At 44.5% G+C, this 19,032-nt stretch overlaps 1 protein-coding gene across 1 annotated transcript in view; it reads right to left on the bottom strand.

The window, feature by feature from the left end:
• LOC138250114 (histamine H2 receptor-like) overlaps positions 1-19,032 on the bottom strand; it is a 413,320-nt gene that overhangs the window by 301,137 nt on the left and 93,151 nt on the right. The window lies entirely within an intron of this gene.

Genomic DNA, 19,032 nt, shown 5'->3' with positions numbered 1-19,032 from the left:
CCTTCTATCATCTGTGCGATCTAAAAAGCTTATTTCTACTGCAGAGAGCGAGCAGGTAAGGTTTTCCCTATGAGCGTGAGCTGTTTCAAAAGGTTGCATTGGCTCGAAAAATTCCCTCATTATTTTAGCATCCCAATCTTTAGCAATCTGGCTTAGTTGCGTTATTATAGGAACATATGCAAAGGTAACATCATAATTTGAGTAAAAATACTGTATGTTAGTTTGACCATAAAATCTAGAAGTTACTAAACTACATGTAATCCCATATGTAAGAGGCATGTGGTGATAAGTCACCCCTTCCGTTACCGATGTCGGTATCTGTGTACACACATAACAATCTTTCGCATCCATAGTCTCAACATATTCTGTTAGTAGGCGATAGAAAACATTATACGAAAGTTCCTTCTTATCATGCAAGTGTCTCTCATCTAATTCTAGTCTTTTCAATGCGGTTAGTTCAGTGACAGTAACAGGAGCAGAAGTAGAAGCATCAATTTTCTCATTCTCACCCTTACCACGCGTTGCAAGCACTATTGCCATTATTATTAGTACACATGCAGTTATCAAGCCTATACACGCATATTTACAATATTTCACTCTACTGTTTTGTGTAGCGTACTTAGTCATGATCTGTATAGAATCAGAGAGCTAGAAGTACTTATAAAGAAACGATTTAGCAATTAGTTACAAAGCTGAACGAGCGCAATGTTCACACAGTTTTTTTCAGGAGCCCAGTCACTTATCGGTTAGCAGCATTTGTCTCAATTCGGCAATAACTCAGTCTTTTATCAGTTAGCAACGTTGTCTCAAATCGGGTTTAAGAGTCAATCAGGTTATCAAAGTCTTATCAAGTTAGCAAATGTCTCATCCGGTTTAGCAATGTCTCAGCTGGTTGTATCACGTTAGATTATAGCAAGCAATGTCATTTATCAGTTTTTCAGTCAATAGTGTCCATAAAACTTTTCTTTTCTATTGGTATCTCTTCTTCTTCGTTCTCGAGGCTAAGAGATACACATTTGTCGGTCCAATCGTCATTGACTACATATGCCCATTCTGGACCGGAATATCTCCTGTTTGGTATCCTTTTCCTTTTCAATTTCGCATCTCTCTTTGATTCTGTCTCACTGGTACTTTCCTCTTTGGCCAAGTCTTTTTTGTCACTTGATGTTGGTACCACGACAGACACTTCCTTTCTTTTCTCTTTCACTCTTGGCCCTTCACTGTCGTTCAACGTTTCTCTAGTTCTTAGTTTTACTGGTGATATACTTGGTCTTCTCTTTGCACTGTGTCCACTTGATGGACCTGCGATCTCTTCTGAAGAAGTTTGAACAGTTTCGTTCTGTTCTGCCTTGTCCCCTCCTTCTGGGGAGTCAATCAGGTTTTCCTTTTCTTTTTCTGTACCGTCTGCTTCTGGGAAAGCCCTCCTCTGATCAGGCTCTCCTGCTTCTTCACCTCTTTCGAGCCCTTTGTCACCGTTACTTTCTTCAGGCTCTTTGTCACTTTCAGCTGCTTCAGGCTCTTTGTTACCTTCAGCTGCTTCGTCGCTGTCTGAGGTTTCTCCTTGGTCTTCCCCAAGTGAATCAGTTGTTTCGTCCTCAGAGAATATTTCTCTCTCCTCTATTTCTGCCTGTTCGCTTCTAGTTCTGTTTTGCTCTGTCTCAGCGCTCAGCACTTTGTTATCAGGTACTGGCAGTTTCAGCGCTTCAACTTCCTCATCTGTGGGACACAACACTTTCTTTGTATGACTGCCGTGAATTCAGTTGGGAACTCCTGCACACTTCACAGCGGTAGTGGTCGTCAGGATCACTTGGAAAGGGCCTTTCCAACGGGGTTCCAGAAACGACTTCCTCACGTGCTTCTTTATCACGACCCAGTCACCTGCTTTCAGTGTGTGTCCTGGACCTTGGATCGGTGGCAAGGTGGTTGCTTCCACCTGGTGAGAGAAAGAGCGAACCACGTCAGCCAGACCTTTGCAGTAGTCTAACACCATATCATCTGTAATATTCAAAAGCGCGTTTGCGGGAACTGCAGGAAGTCTCATGGCCCTGCCCATGAGAATTTCGTGCGGGGACAATCCAGTCTTTCTGTCAGGGGTGTTTCTCATTGACATTAACACCAAAGGCAATGCGTCAGGCCATTTCAAATTTGTCGATGCACATATTTTCGCCATTCTTGATTTCAGTGTACCATTCATCTGTTCCACCAGTCCTGAGGCTTCAGGGCGATAGCTACAATGCAGTTTTTGCTCAATGTTCAGCGCTGCGCAAAGTAACTTTATCACTTCGTTATTGAAGTGACTTCCTCTATCTGATTCTAAAGAGATCGGGAATCCGAAACGTGGTATCAACTCCCTCAACAATAGTTTTGCAACTGTAAGGCTGTCATTTCTACGTGTGGGGTATGCTTCAATCCAGTGACTAAAAATGCACACAATCACCAACACATACTTCAGACCTCCATGCACAGGCATCTCAATAAAGTCCATCTGCATTCTGCTGAACGGGCCGCTCGCCCTGCCAATGTGGCTCATGTTCACAACCGTTCCCTTTCCTGGGTTCATCTGCTGACAAATGACACAACGATGGCAAACTGCTTCTGCAACTTGACGGAATCTGGGGTTAAACCAATCAGTTTTGAACAATCTTATCATGGTATCTCTCCCTAGGTGAGTCTGCCCATGGTAGAACTGCGCTAGCTGCGATAAGAGACTATTTGGTAAAACAAATTTTCCCTCATTTGAAACCCATAACTCATCTGGTCTCCTTGTACATTGTGACTTAATCCAGGAAGCTCTTTCATCCTCCCTGACGCTATTCTGTAATGCTTTTAGTTCATCCATTGTATCCACGACCTTCAAGGCAAATGCTTCAGCTGGTTCGAGCTCTGGCTCACTTATCAAATTCCATTCATCCCTGAGCAATATACAGTTCAAGGCACAAAATCTTGCGACTTGATCCGCATATGCATTTCCCAGGGAAACATAGTCCTGTCCTTTTGTATGAGCACTACACTTTACCACTGCAATTTCGGCTGGCATCTGAATGGCGTGTAACAATTCCCTTATTCTCTCCCCGTTTTTCACTGGGGACCCTGAAGAGGTCAGGAAACCTCTCTGTGACCATAATTGCCCAAAGTCGTGCACAATTCCAAACCCGTACTGACTGTCAGTGTAAATGGTAACCTTCATCAATGTAGACAGTTGGCATGCTCTTGTAAGGGCTACAAGCTCTGCTACTTGTGCGGAATAGACTCCTTGAAGCCAGGACGCTTCCAAGACACCTGTTACAGTACATACAGCATATCCTGCTTTCAATATTCCCAATGCATCTCTTAAACATGACCCATCAACAAAAACAATTTGGTCATTTTCATCAAGCTTAGTATCCTTAATGTCAGGTCGGGGTTTTGTGCAAAATTCAGTCACCTGAAGGCAGTCGTGCTCGACGTCTTCAGCGTTCTCAATTTCAGCATTTTCACCGGGAAGCAAGGTTGCTGGATTCAACGTAGTGCACCTTTTCAGCTGCACATTCGGTAAGCCCAGAATTATTGTTTCATACCTTGTGAGTCTTGCTCCAGTCATGTGTTGCGTTCGGGAGCGGGTCAAAAGTATCTCAACTGAGTGAGGGACCATGACTGTTAATGGGTGTCCCATCACTATTCCTTCACTCTGAGTGAGGCTGATACCAACTGCTGCTACGGCGCGCAAACACCCTGGCAGTGCTGCTGCGACCGGATCCAAAGTAGCTGAAAAATACGCTACTGGTCTGTTTATGCCACCATGGGCTTGGGTCAAGACAGACAAAGAACATGCATCACGTTCATGACAAAACAATGTGAAAGGCTTTGTGTAATCAGGCATACCTAAAGCTGGAGCCCTGCACATGCATTCTTTCAATTCAATAAAAGCATCCAGCTCATCTCCTTTCAGCTCAATTTCATCCAAGGCATCCTTCTGGGTCAGTTTCAGTAAAGGCTTTGCTAGAGTTGAGAAGTTGGGAATCCACTGGCGACAGTAGCTCACCATCCCCAAAAACTTCCTCACCTCCCTCCTTGTCTTTGGTGGACTCATTTGAAGTACACTTGTTATTCTTTCCTTCATTATTCTCCGTGACCCTTTCTCTATTTGATGACCCAAGTATTTCACTTTCTTCTGACAGAACTGCAACTTTGAAGGAGACACCTTGTGTCCATTCCTTCCCAAATGGTTCAGTAGAGCAATGGTGTCGGCTGTGCAGCCACTTTCTGTCTTAGATGCAATCAGTAAGTCATCAATGTACTGTACTAGGGTTGACTCGAATGGCAATTCTAACGCTTCCAAGTCTTTCTTTAGAATCTGATTGAAAATTGACGGTGACTCAGAAAACCCTTGAGGAATTCGACACCAACTGTAAACTCTGTCTAAGAATTTGAAACAAAAGAGAAATTAGCTGTCCTCATGAAGAGGCACCGAAAAGAATGCTTGTGACAAGTCGATGACTGAGAACCACTCGGCATCGCAAGGGACTTGAAACATTATCACAGCTGGATTCGGTACTACAGGGCAGCATTTAATTATGATGTCATTTATTTTCCTCAAGTCCTGCACGATTCGGACCTTTCCACTCAGCTTTATTAGTCCCATGATTGGTGAATTACATGGACTGCTTAACACTTCTTTCAGTACTCCCTGTTTTACAAACTCGTCAATGAGTTGGGCGACTTTCATGAGGGTGTCTTGTGCCATGTGGTATTGTGGGGTCTGGGGAAAGGTTACATTGGGTTTTATGGTCACTTTCACTGGTTCCACTCCTTTCACCAATCCCACCTCTTTTCCTGTCATATCCCACACTTCCTTTCCGACTGTTTCCCGTAATTCAGCTGGAATATCTTCTTCAGTTATCATCGGAAAAAGGTTAATCAGAGGATATTCTTCATCGACAGTTTCCATCTCATCCCCTTCTACACTGTCCTCTTCTTCCCAATCACTGCTCGTCTGAATTCTAATTCCATCGTCCGAACACATAATCGAACATCCCAATTTGCACAATAGGTCTCTCCCTAACAGTGCTATCGGGCTTGAGTCACATACCACAAAACTATGTGACCCTTGATAGTTACCAATTCTGACTTGTACTGGATCTGTGATTGGGTTCATCAGGTGCCTGTTTGCTACTCCCACTACTTGAACTGTTCTCCCTGAGAGTGGCAAATTTGGTACTTCAATGCTCCTAACAGTTGAACGTGTGGCTCCTGTGTCAACCAAGAATGAAACACGATGACCCATAACTCTTCCCTCCACATATGAACCCTTTTGATCAACTTCCAAGGATGCTGCAAGCACACAATTTCCCTCCTCCTCTGAACTTTCACTCTCCCATACATTGTTTATTCCATTCTCACTGTGTAATGGGAACTGTTGTACTGTGCCATTTGTATTCATCACCTGACCCGAGACCTGTGGAGGAACCATCACTTGCTGCTGACTCACTGGTGCCAAAGGTATTTGCATTTGCTGATTAGGTACCATGGGAAACTGCTGTTGCATTGGCTGCATTTGCGTCATCTGCATACGGGGCATCTGCATCTGCTGCGGCTGCATGGGCTGTAATCCCTGCAGCTGATTTATGGTCTGAAAATTTGGGTTTGGACCTCTCATTTTCGGTCCCCTCATTGTCTGGAATGCATTGACATCATTGTTTTGCTGACCAACACCTGCACCTTCCTGCATCACCATCGGGCACTCGCGTTTCCAATGTCCGACGATTCCGCACACGTGACACGGCATCACCCTTTTCATTGCCTGCACACCATTCGGAATCGCAACAGTGTTCAAATCCAGACCATTACTCCCAAAGCCTCCTCTGCCTCTGCCTCTCGCCTGTGGCTGAAACATCATATTTCCCTGCGGCTGCGTTATCTGCTGTTGGAACCCTGGCAACCCTTGCAAACCTGTCTGAGCTGCTTTAAGTTGCATCATCATCACTTTCTCTTTCAACCTTTTCTGTTTCACTTCAATTTCGTCGCTACAGTATTTCGCATAATTCAACACCTCATCAATCGGTTTCGACTGCCAACAAATCAAATGCGTCTTTATCATCTGACTTATCTCTGGTCTCAGCCCTTCCACAAATCTAAACTGAAAATGAAGCATGTCCCTCGCCTCTATTGTTTCCGTGCCACTGTAGTTCTTGAACGCCTTCAACAACCTCTCATAGTAACCATGAATCGACTCTTTAGCCTCTTGTGCAGTTCGATCAATCTTCTGCAAATCCACATTTTTCGCGGCAACCTTCGTCTTCAAATGCTCAATCACCTTATAGTACAAGCTCATTACCATAGGTGATGGTGCACCCGTATCCCTGTCTCTCTCTGGTTCACTTGTCGGCCAACCTACAGCCCTTTTGCAGTCTTCCCACAAATCTGCCGGAACCACAATCTCAAAGAGGGTGTTCAGGTCTTCCCAAAGACACTTTGCAAGCTTCACAAACCTATCAGTCTGTTGATACCATTCAATCGGTTTCTCTCTCAGTTTGGGAAAATCATCCGTAAAAGACTGAATGTCGCTTCTGTGCCACGGTACATGTATTAATTTTCCCCCTGCTGTCTCCCTCATTGGTAACATGGTTATTGCATCACTATTCTGTGGTCTTTTCTCCTTGTGCTCTGGGACACTGTCTTTCTTCTTTTCCTTTTTCTTTGCCCATCTGCTTTCCCATTTGTCTAAGCACCTCCACACTTGTGCACTCTGCAGCAATTCTCTAAGGTGCGTTTTCATGCCTGCTGACCTCATGTGTTCAAAGTCTGTGGTCCCGAAATCCAATGTATAGCTCCTGCTCAAGTGTTTTGTCTTGTCTATCTCAACCCCGTTTTTGTCAGCTATTTCTTGCAACCTTCTATGTACCTTGTTCACTTCTCTCGTAATCCTGGGACATAGATACCTCAGCTCTTCTTCCGAGTAGGACTCTAACCTATTCAAACCCATAGTCCCTTCCACCAATTCTTCTGCTTCCATGTTCAACCTGACCTTATTCAGATAGTCTTCTCCCTTCCCACTGGCTGAGCTTTGTGTGGAATTCAGACTGTTGAACCACTGTGTCAGCTGTTGCGCATTCAACCCCATCAGTGTAGCATTCACATCGACTGCCATTGATGGTTGCGGCAACTTTTCAGTGTTCGATGATAGCGGTATCATCAGTGGGGGACTCGACCTCACCACTGTTGACTGAGCACATATGGGACTAAACTCCATCAAGGACCCAGATCCAGTTGGCTGAGCCGCTATCGGAGTCGTCTCTGGAGTGTTTTCTATGCACCTCCTTTCCGTCCCATTCTGCACCATTGATCCTTGACCGCTCATACCTGAGTTAGGCTGAATGTACAAAGGTACCGGTGGACCTACAGTAATGGGTAGGGATATCGCATCTGGGTTCTGTCCATTCCCCAGGTTCTGAGGCATGTTCATTCCCACACTATGGGTCATCATTGCCGGCATGCCCATCTGACTCCCCGTCATCTGAGCATGTGCGGTTCCCCCCTGCATCTGCTTTTGAGGCATCAAAAACTGGGTTGACTCAGCTTGTGCCAATGTTGGGTTGCGACCATTCTGTACTCCCATTACGGTTGGATCTAGAATCATTCCCGTACTGTTGTCACTGCTGTAGTACCTTGGGACCTGCGGCTGATAATTTTCTGCTGTTTTCAATATAGGCACATCTGGATATATTCTCCTAACCTGCGGTATCTGCGGGGTGAACAGTAAACTCGGGTCCTTAGATCCCGATGGCGTTTCTGAATTCGGAGTTTCATTATTCTGTACCGGTGCCGGAGGGGCAGAACTGGTACTTGGACCTTGTTCACTCTCTGCATAAGGTGGTGGACGGTCGTTCAGCAATTGCATGATGAACTCCTCATCCTCTGACTCGTCTTCTCTATCTTTGGAACACCTCCTGTTTGTCTTACAGGTAGCTTTCTTGCCTGTCGCCTCTTCTTCCTTAGCAATTGCTGGAAACAATTTTATCCCCTGCAATATATCTGACCTCCACACCTTCTGTACATTATCCCACCTAGCGTCCGCTAGTGTCTTTTCTACCTTTCTTATCCTGGCCTCGAACTTCTTTTGCTGTTGCTGTCTAGCCATTAGTTCCCAAACCGCTAGAGCCTCAAACTGTGCTGGCCTTGGAGGTACCTTCATGTCGTACATCGCGAATCTCAAATTCTCTAGGATCCTTATATTGAATGTCCCATGGATCGGGAACGCTACGCTCCCATGTCTCTCTGTCAGCTTGTGCCATTGCTTTAGCCAAAGGCACGGAGCTACCCCCCTTTCCTCCATTACAATGTAAGCTGGTGTACCTTCGGGTGGCGTCTCCTCTCCTACGCTCGCTTTAATGTAAGACTCCCCCTTCATCGCACTCTTTAATGCTTTAAAAAATTTCATTTTCTCGTCTTTTATTTCACAAAGTTTGTAATCAATAAGTGACTTTAATTCCCGGAATACTCTTCGCTTGCCTTTCCCCTTCCAATCGAGCCCCACGGACTGCGTCCAACCCTTCTCTGCAATCAACCTATCCCAGCGCGGCTCCTAGTGACGTCACACTCACACACACTGCGGCTGACAAAGCCTCGCGGCTTGTCCTCCTTCACTCAGCTCCTCTCGTAACAACTTCTGGCATGTATCGCGAGCAACCAAATAATAATAAAACAGATCTGTCGGTTTACTACAGGAAGGGTAACACAATCGCTTTAGGACCTTAGGGATTTTTCACTAGCCTCGGCAGTTATTCCATCTTTCTCGGTCCCCACTTTCGCAAGCAAATTCTGACCCGCAGACTCTGCTCTCAACTTGTCAGTGATCTATTCTAGTGCACTTAGAATTTGTCAAAGCCCGAAGTCGAAGTTTTCTTTCACTCCCTTAACACACGTACCGACTCGTTGACCACGCCCGGTCAACCTATTAAACCGACCAGACCACAACATAAAACAAGTGTCTCATACACTTTTCAACATACTCCGGAGTCTCTTGACCTCGCAGGGCCCGTCTCAACAACAACAACCACGTGGACCTTTTTCTGCACAAAGCGCCACAGGCACATGAAGTTCGATGACTTCCCTACTCTCACACTCGGAGTCGCACCTCCGCTATTCTCTAAAATCCTCGCAACCTTTTCAAACAATCTGCGGCAATAAGCTGTGCAAGCGCAAAACCCTGACTTCACTCATACCGTCACTAGTACCGCCAACGCCGATTTCACACCTCCATTCTCTCCATTCGCAAGCTCCGAGATCCCGGAAAAGTCGCGGGGGACTTAGGGCATCATCATTCTCTCAATCTGTTTTACCCAAGAAAAATCTAATTCAACACCATATACTTCTCGAGTGGGGTCTCAAAGAGCGCAACCGTTAATTCAACACCATATACCTCTCGAGTGGGGTCCCAAAGGGCGAAACCGTTACCTCTCGAGTGGGGTCCCAAAGGGCGCAACCGTTACCTCTCGAATGGGGTCCCAAAGGGCGAAACCGTTACCTCTCGAGTGAGGTCCCAAAGGGCAAAACCGTCCTCTGCTACCATCTACTGATAGAGCGTTCCTTCCTAATAAATTACCTGTATCTGGACGCTCTTGGGTCGATGAATCTTTTGACCAAGTGGGGCTCTCTTCACCCGAGAGTAATCAATTTAATCAAATCAATAATCAATAACGAACATAAGCAATGCCCTGATCAACATAACACTTCACAATTAATCCAGAAAACATTTCGGCGAACCATGACCTTTCGGCCATGAATAACCACACCAGTTCATTCAAAGTTAATGAATTTATTTCCCTATATTAACAAAGCTAGCACGATATAAATGTGTCTCAACACCAAATGATATATGTAAATGAACATTAATAGCTGTCCATAACGGCGAAAAAGATGCAATCTATGCAGCATTTGAATAACAATGCATTCGATAATAGCAACGCAAACCACTAAAACTATAATCTGTAATGGGCTAATTGCATACATTAGTCAGCATAACAAGGTCTCAAATTGCATCGTGCAACAAATGAATCCTCATCTAACCTCAAATTAGCATCTGCATGTGGGACTTCATGCAAAAACAATTTAGCAACATTGATTTGGAAAACTCCTAACTAGGGCTCTTATCAAAAATCAGCAGTTGGTTACCTAAAAAGAAACACAATGCAATTGTACATTTTCCTTTCATATTTACCAAATTCAATCAGCATTCAAGGAAGTCTTCGTCTCACAGGTACCAGTTTCGATCAGCATGGGACTGGGGCAAAGGGGCAGGGTGGACGGGGCAATTGCCTCACAGCGGCAAGATAAAAGGACAAAACTACTACTTTATGCAAAGGGGCAAATCAAAGTTAAAGTCTCTAGGGCGAGAATTACTTAAAGTCTCTTTCTCTCGATTAGAGAAAGCATCAAAGTCTCATCGAACATCAATTGGCATCGTAGAAGATGGCAAAATGACGAGGTCGGCAAGATGGGCCATAATGGCTGCAATGTCCTGCAATAATGTCCGGGTAATGGCTGGTAATGGCAATAATGTTCAGGTAATGGCCACTTTCTTCTTGTGCACCAGGTTTAAATAATCAACAGTTCAAATCCAGTAGGGTCTTCCATTGGAGGGTTCATAGGTTGGCTTCAAATTGTCCAATCAAAAACAACAATTCACAAGCTTCTACCTAGGCATACATTATCCTTGGAGTCGGGAACGTAAGTTGCAACATATTTTACCAATTAACTCACTTTCAGAGCTTCCATTGTCTGCACCTGCAGATTGACCTTGGAGCAAAGAAGAAGATGCCAGGCTGGCACGAAACCTTAAAGATAAGCATGTGAACCGATCTCACTGGAAAAGTACAGCTTCAAGCAAGAATACACGTTTTATTAGCACATTAGAAAAACACGAGCATCTAAACCGTGAGACAAGGCAACTAGGCCGAAGCCTTCACTAAAGTTATGCTAAGTTAAAACATTTCAAACAAGCAAATCATGGCACACGTTTACGGTTATGTCAGATTAGTACAATTCTAATACATCACGTTATATAAAGCACGCTTATAAATGTTGGCGAACTACTCTGAGGGCACATTTGTCCCCGTACAATCTTTATTAGTTCGGTTAAAGTCACACTTGATTATTGCAGCACTACGTTTATGCGCTAATAAATGTAAAACCTTCGTTTCTGCGTCATCAATATGAGCCTGTGACGTTGGTGTGTCAAAAAAAGTGATGCACTGGCTGCACAAGCCGTTTATAAATATGGTCCCTCGTTTCCTAGTAAATATCATTTTCAGTTTTTTCGTACTGTACTGCAGAATAGCTGGGATCTCAATTTACTCATCACAAGCCATGTTCGCGAATGGTCAGTGCAGATGTTGTATGAGTTCACCAGCCTGCCACCACTCTGGTAGCATTGCCACTCCGAAGACGGAGTCCAACAAAACTGAAGAATATTGCAAGGTCTCAGGCAGCCACATTGCGAATTAATTCTCAAATGAACAGCAATATACACAATATAATTCAATAAGTGACTCTTGCGAGCATTGTGCAACAATACCACTAAATGTGGCGAGCTATCCGAAAGAAATGATTCAAGGCACTTGCAGTGGGTTCAGCCTTCAGGAAGATGCTCCACAGAACAAAGGAGGAGTGTGTGGAAATGTCAGTCTGTCTTGCAGTTCTGCATGCAGTGTGAGGCCAATGGGTTGGTCAGTGTCTCACTAACTGGGGACACTTGCAGACAGCGGACCAGCGCCATCAGCCTTTGTTACCCTGCTAGGCCATAAAAATATTAAATGTAAAAATTAAATGTAACAAACATTTTAGATGTAACCCTGCTTTTGTTTCCAGCGCTTAGAAATGTACACTAAATGCAAAGAGATATTCTGAAGCCCTGCAATGCCCTGTAGTGTACTATGCGGGTACTATTCAACTTAGCATAAACATATGTTTGCTCCATGTCTCAAACTCCCTATTTTAAAACCACTGCATGTTATCTCACACACACATTGTATTATCTAATCTAGCACCTTAAATTGAATAGTCGTGCACACGTTGATCAAAAGGAACACATCCATCTCCTTTATCGCTTTTGGATAAGGAGCTCTGCAGTGGTGGAGGTGTTGAGTAAATCAACTACACATGTATGTTAATACACACACTTAAGTCAGGCACAAAGTAACGTGCAAATAAACCTCTGCCAACAACGGCAATGAAGCACCTTTCCAAGGAAAGTACAGGAGGGGAGAACAAAACAAGCAATTACGACAGGTGTTGGGATTTGGAAAGAGGGAGTTAGGTTAGGGAAGCAAGAATGCGGGGGGGTGCAAACGACAGTAATGGGACGGTGGTGCAACAAAAAAGCACTATAGAGGGAGCAGCAGGCAGTGGGAGTGGGATAGGGTAAATAATTATACCTCAATCACATCAGGAGCAGCGGAAGGGCACAAATTAAGTTGAAACAATCTGTGCTTGGTCCCTGCTCCACAGAAATGCCTGAAAATGACGTTTCACCTGCACTGGCCAATCAATGAGCCTGTAAATAAGAGTGATGCTGACATGCACAATTTGTAAGCATGGGCGGGCTCCAAGCCCTTTTCTGTATACAAGCTCGACCTTAAAAGCGTTACTTAAAAACCGTACAAAAATAATCCATTCTTAGTGAAACAACCTAAACGTTACATTAAAATATAAATCTCAAACCTCATACTCCATTCTCAGTAAAACAACCTAAACGTTACATTAAAATATAAATCTCAAACCTCAAGCATGCCTCCGAGTTTTGCACATTATATAAAAAGCATAAAGGAAAGCAATTTATGTTCCAGTAGGTAGAGAAGTTCACTATTTTACACAAATTGATTGTTCATGAACTGGACGAGTCTTCATCCGTTTCTCTCCACTAACCTGAGCAATAGTTCAGTTCATTGAAAGGTGGGTGTAGCCACTGCCTCCGACCCATGAGAGGTTGGCACATGCAGACAAGATGGATGAGGTCTTCTTTCAGGGCACCACATAACCAGCTGTTTATACTGTGAGTTTTCTTGAGCGATGATGGAATCTGACCAAGTGAAGGAAGGCTGCCAAACATGAAGTTCATGCATTTCTGTCATACACAGATAGAGTCCTAACCCAAGATATGGTCGGGGTTTTAAAGCATTATAATTATTTATCAGCATCCATGCATGTTTTCGTGTGGACTGGGCTGCTTTATTCTCTGCCAATGAAAGTTTGGTAATAACATTAGTCAATGTTTGCTTTAAGGAGGCGTGTGTGAGTGACATGCCATAAGGATTTAATAGGAAGAGTTTGCACAAGAATATTCGAGGAACAGCCTTGCAAATGAGTATTCTGGACCATTTGCTGTTTCCATTCACAAGACTTGGTTAAAAGATTCCTGAGATGTTGCCCTCAGTTCGTAGCAGCCCTTATCAAAGACTCCCTTGCCTGGCGAATGCTTGCTTAGGCGTGTCGGAGCAGGGGCCTCTTCCTCGGTAGGGAGAAAAAGTACTGATATATATTGGAAATAATAGAGTCCAGCAGTGTTGAGTCCCATCCATGTAGTACTACACTTCCTTAAGTTAGCGTCGTTAACAATTTTGCAACTATTAATTTAAACAAGCATTTACAATGCAACGGGTCTCGCGTTTGCTCATGTTAGAGCTGATTGCGTTGTAAACTCTTAACCCGACTTTTCACCTATTGGGCAAAAGTGCATTTATGTACATTACCTGAAAAAGTTAAATCAAGTATGTAAAGCGCTCCACTTCTGCCAAGCGAGATCGCGCTCGTAAATTAGAGAAAAAAAAATCCACGAGCCCGATGGAAAACAGCGAGCCTCGCATGTTTTCTGTACTTGGTCGCTGAGCTCGAGGAGGGCTAGCCACCGGAAAAGGCATGCCATATGCGTGCCTTCGACTAATGAAAGCAAGCAGATTTTATTAGGGAAGCCCACAAACCAATAAAAAACACTGACGTGAAGTTGACAGGGCTCCGAGCCCTTTTCTAAATACAAAAGAGTCTTGCTGCGATACGCATGCGCGAGCGCATGCAACCCAGGCTCAACCCTAAAAAGGGGTTAGCATGGGACCTTAAGCATTTTACATAATGCTTGAGACACTACCACCAGGGAGCAGCCTTTCACTCTCAATAGCCTCTTCTGTGTTAAAAGGAGTCTTTACAGTCTGCTATGATCTCGTACTCATCTATGTTCCTAATTTGGCTCCCTTGAGGTATCATTTATATTTTTTATTTATTTTGTTGACATCCACTATCACCATAGTTATGAAGTAACTCAGTGACATTTTCCGAGCATGAAAACTGGATGAGGTCCGTGTTTTGACATGTCTCTATTTAGTATTCTGCTGCTCGTGTGATGGAATTCTCCATCCATTTTTTTTAAATATAATTCACAGTATACATGGTGCAGAGGAAATTGTTTGAGGGAGGGTTAGTGGTAAGATGGTGAATTCAATTGTTCACTTGCTTTCCTGTCCTCAGTTGTAAAAGATTTAGGGCCTCATTTACGATAAGGTGGCGCAGTGCCGGACTGTGTCACTTCTGAAATGTAGGGATGCTCCGTATTTATTAAAATATGGCACACCCTTGTGTTTCCCCTAGCGCTGGTCCTAAATTTAGCTAAGTAGCTTAACGCCGCCTTGAAAATATGGCACAAGGTATTGTGCCACCGGAGCGTTGCTAAAAGTGATGCTTCTGTGGTGCAAGGGCCTCATAAAAGAGGCCCTTACTGTGTTTGAGAAGCAGTAATGTTAAATGAAGCATAGACTACAATCTGGTGATATGGTGTGCCTGATCTCATGGTTACCTGCCTTTGAGGTCCCTCAGCCCTAATAGTTCCCCGATTTTATCTTGTCGCTTTGTATGTCACTTCCTTGAAAAGGAATTTTCCATATTTGGTCCTGCAGCAACCTCTGCTCATCAGGTTCATATGGATCAGGTATAAATATCAAATCCATGTTAAAATTCCCTGAAGTCAAGATTTCGGTTGAAACTAGATTATTTTACAGGATAATGATAACAGAGGTTAACTTTTCCTCAAGATCGCGTCTAGATTTTTGATCATTGAAGATGTAAACACTAATTGACACCAGAGATATTCGTATTTCTGGCTACCAGTTGCTCAGTTGTACCATCAGCAAGACTGGGTCCTCATGCAGTTAAATTGTACTTTAGGTTGCATGGTCGCAGTTACATAAATTGTTTTGCCATTAATTTGATTGCTAGTTTGGCAAATTAGACCCAGACAGGAATTGGAAAATATAACGATGACCATGTCTCCTGCAACATTATCAATTGCTACGTTGACCATAAATTCAATAAATCTTGGTTGTGTGTTTTGTTTACCAGGCCTCCAATGTTCCATGAGAAGAGGGTAAGGTAGTTACTGTATGACGATGCAGGTGATCGTTGAGCAGTGTTATTCCAGAATCTAAAGTTAGTGTGAAGAGCAGCTGACAACCAATGCCAGTCTGATTGGATTTGGACGGTCCTAAAGGTGTTGTCTCTAACTCATGCTGCAAATCATTTTTAATGGTCATTGTTTTACCTATTGCATTTCATAGTGTTTCCGTCACTTTTGTTCATATAACTCAAAATCCTTAGTGGCGCCGTCGATGGCTGTGGGTAAGAAGGATATTTGTATGATGTCACTTTTACGCCCCAGTTTTTTTATTGAGATTTTTCTGACCCGTATTGCCCATGTTACTAAGTGGATTTACTCAGCTGATCAGCAAGCAGGGAAAGGATTTTTTTTCTCTCTCTGTCAGCTGTTTTTTTGTTCCACATGTTGGTGTGGATTGGAGAAGCGGTGCTATGACGCCACAATTCAAAATGTCATGTCAACTGCTAGATCAATATTCTGGTATAAAAAGGATTTTTTTTCCTTATTCATCCAACTCCAATTCATCCAACTCGCTTTCTAGGCAATCCTCTTAGGTCGCAAGTACAGAATAAGTATTGGGATTTTTATAGAATTTTATATTTTTTATCGTGTCCAGTGTTGATGGTTGGGAGACTGAGTTATGGATCTCATCATTTTATTGGTGAAGTTACAGATGACGTATCCTTTTCTACTTCTGCAAGGAGTAATGGTGTCCGTGCCACTCCTGAATCTCGCGTCTCGCATGTTAGGCTTGCTCCCCCTTGCTATGGCTCCACCTGGTAGTAGATCCAGAGACTGAATTAATGGTGATGGTGGTTTCATTATACTTATAATGTTCATTTCCATAGTGTATATCTACTGTGTCTTTTGCTTTTGGGGTACTAGATGTACCTGCCAAGCATTTGAAAATTGGAAAGCGATTCTGTTGACCCTGATACTTGATTTGCCTTCTTATATCTAGCTTTCTTTTCCTTTTTTTTGTCTTTGTGTCAGTACCCTCGGAGCTGTGGATTGAGTACTGTTTGATTCCATATCATTGAGTGCGCTGTTGGCAGTGGCAACTGGTGACATTTAAATGGATGGGGCATAAATGTTGTGAACGAGTGCCTGATGATGAGTAAACATATCGAGTGAGCCCGACGGCCATTATAGGGGGATGGGGAAGTTCTCTCCCGAAAAATTATTTTTGACAGAAGAGTAGGCGTATTTGCGAAAACAAGAAGGTTAATAAAGCAATTTGGAAAGTGCAGTTATGACATCAATAAAGAGGGGCCTTCATGCACAGTGTGTTGTTTCAGCTGCCAACCCTGGCCACTTTAACCCTCTAAAACCATAATACTTTAAGTGTCTGACTTGTGCAGCAAACAGAATAACCAACGTAAAGTGGGTCCTTCTACTGTTGTTTCTGATTCTGTAATTTGGGTCATTTTCTTGCTGATGAAAGTGCATTGAACCATTGTGCATTGTGGCCAAATCCGCTTGGTACTATGTAGAACAAGGTTCTTCCATGTAGTAGGCCTCGATCTACATCAGATTTCAATGTAACCACTGCTTAAATGAGCTCCATTTGCATTAATTCTGTGAAACGCTTAACTCTTGTGGATGTCCAATGCACTTGGCTATACCACAACTACCACAACTATTCTAAATAACCGTAATTTTAGCTGGAATGTGTGATCCTGGGAGTAAACATCAGAAAGGACTTCCTGTGGCACCTTCCTTGTTAGCGGCCTGCGCTTGAAGCGTGTTTAGTGCCTGCTTTAATACCGTGGCTCAAAAAACTGCACATTTAGGAAAAAACATTAACACACGCTACAGGGGAAGCAAGAAGAAGACCACGAGCGGAGAGATATGTAGGTGGTTAGTGGCTGTCACGGTTTAAAAAAAATAAAGGATGATTTACCGTTCACGATGGAAATAAAACGGGGAATTCCTGATTTGTAAAATAATATTTAGGTGCTCTGCATCCTACGGACAAACATGTGTATTGAAGAGCACTGCAGTAATAATAACGTGACTGCAGGACAAATACCTCAGCACAACCCTCCTTGTGAGTGGCCTACAGGACAACTGTGTTTAATGCCTGCTTTTTTATATAATAAAGTCCACTTTCGTGACTTTGGTGGTCATTCTGACCCTGGCGGTCTTTGACCGCCAGGGCGGAGGACCGCGGGAGCACCGCCGACAGGCCGGCGGTGCTCCAATGGGGATTCCGACCGCGGCGGTAAAGCCGCGGTCGGACCGGCACCACTGGCGGGGTCCCGCCAGTGTACCGCGGCCCCATTGAATCCTCCGCGGCGGCGCAGCTTGCTGCACCGCCGCGGGGATTCCGACCCCCACTACCGCCATCCAGATCCCGGCGGTCGGACCGCCGAGATCCGGATGGCGGTAGGGGGGGTCGCGGGGCCCCTGGGGGCCCCTGCAGTGCCCATGCCACTGGCATGGGCATTGCAGGGGCCCCCGTAAGAGGGCCCCTACAAGTATTTCACTGTCTGCTGCGCAGACAGTGAAATACGCGACGGGTGCAACTGCACCCGTCGCACAGCTTCCACTCCGCCGGCTCGATTCCGAGCCGGCTTCCTCGTGGAAGCCTCTTTCCCGCTGGGCTGGCTGGCGGTCTGAAGGCGACCGCCCGCCAGCCCAGCGGGAAAGTCAGAATTACCGCCGCGGTCTTTCGACCGCGGAACGGTAACCTGACGGCGGGACTTTGGCGGGCGGCCTCCGCCGCCCGCCAAGGTCAGAATGAGGGCCTTTGTGTCTCTAGTCTGCGGAGCGAGGAGAAACAGAAACAAAAGCATTAACAGATGCTATGGCACTTTTTTTTTAACAAACTAAGCACTGTTACTAACAGCAGCGGCTCCTCTGTTATGGCGGAGGAGCGTTGTTCCCCTCCACACCTTCCAGCGGCAGCTGCTGCAAATCCTTTAACAAACGAAACTATAATAAACCATGTTTATTATTGTTTCATTTGTTAAAGGGGCGGGGCACTGAGGAGGACAAGGCACTGTGTTGCTGGGCTGGAGAGAGCAGGCACAGGCTCTTAGTCTGCCTGGGATTGGCCACAGGGCAGGCTGGGAACCTATGCCTCCTGTGACCAGGAAGATGGAGCGGCGGTGCGAGAAAGGTAAGTTTAAAAAAAATAATAATAATTCAAGTGTATCCTCTTGGCAACCCCCCCCACTTGCACCCCCCCGCTCCTTCACAGCGCTGCGAGTCGTGACTGGTTACTAGGTACATGCAGATAGAGTTACAGCGCCTAGCTGTCTTAACAGATGTCATATTTTGCCATAACAGCGAGGCTGAGTATGCAAGGAGTAACAGTAAAACAAGTGAACAACATATAGACTTAGATGGTGTGTGTCAAGGACAGTAGTGTGCTGTCGCCTTGGTTATGTGAAGGGGGCCAAGGCATGATGGGGGAGAGTATTGCGAGATGTGAAGGTGTTCACATGGCTTGAAGCGTGTAATACCTGCTTTAATAACGTGATGAAATTGAAGCAGGTATTACATGCTTCAAGCTACATCACTGTCCAGTCTGGGGAGTGAGCAGGAACAGAAACTCACCTGCACATTTAGAAAAAAGCAATTACTACACGCTGCATGGGAAAGAAGAAGAAAACCACGAGAGATAACATAGT

This window comes from Pleurodeles waltl, chromosome 1_2 (assembly GCF_031143425.1).
Source record: "Pleurodeles waltl isolate 20211129_DDA chromosome 1_2, aPleWal1.hap1.20221129, whole genome shotgun sequence".
In the NCBI taxonomy this organism is placed as follows: Eukaryota; Metazoa; Chordata; class Amphibia; order Caudata; family Salamandridae; genus Pleurodeles; species Pleurodeles waltl.
This window is presented reverse-complemented; position numbering and strand designations above follow the sequence as displayed.